Here is a 530-nt window from a genome sequence, read left to right as displayed (position 1 = left end):
AAACAATCACTGACAGATGGATCAATAATGAAATTAAGTGTTAGTTGCCGCCCTGGCTGTGACCTTCCTGTCGAGTGAGAGTGAGAGTTAACTTTTCCTGCAGGAATCAATAAAAAAAAATATCATTAGAGTGACACAGAGACAGAGGAGCGGGAGCTTTTACTCTGAAAGCACCACAAAGGAAAAATAAACATCACCATCCGATTTAAAATTAAAAGTTAAAGCAGACGTTGTATTTTTAAAGGCTCCTACAACGGAAATGTGAAAACACACTCATGAAACTCAACAGATCACTTCTTAATTCTTTAATAATATATTACATTTATGCGTAATACAATAATAATAATAATAACAACAGTAATAACATTAATAATAAACAGACACAGAAAGTACAAAATGATTTGTGTAATTTTTTTTTTTAAGTTACCAACATGGAGTACTTCAAAATAAAAGAAAAACAAATCTCCTTTAGCTGCCTTTGACTCCTCCTAACTCACCTCGCCCCCCTCCCTCCCCTCCCTTCCCTTCCC

At 35.1% G+C, this 530-nt stretch overlaps 1 protein-coding gene across 1 annotated transcript in view; it reads right to left on the bottom strand.

The window, feature by feature from the left end:
- Positions 1–290: 290 nt before the first annotated feature.
- tfap2e (transcription factor AP-2 epsilon) overlaps positions 291–530 on the bottom strand; it is a 12,766-nt gene continuing 12,526 nt past the window's right edge. The window contains exon 7 of the mRNA XM_085791188.1: positions 291–530. This exon is cut by the window's right edge and continues 985 nt beyond it. The gene's annotated coding sequence lies outside the window, so the exon portion shown is untranslated.

This window comes from Trachurus japonicus, chromosome 11 (assembly GCF_045865225.1).
Source record: "Trachurus japonicus isolate A0001 chromosome 11, Traja_1.0".
NCBI lineage: Eukaryota > Metazoa > Chordata > Actinopteri > Carangiformes > Carangidae > Trachurus > Trachurus japonicus.
The sequence above is the reverse complement of the archived record's forward strand: the minus strand, read 5'-3'. Positions and strand labels throughout refer to the sequence as shown.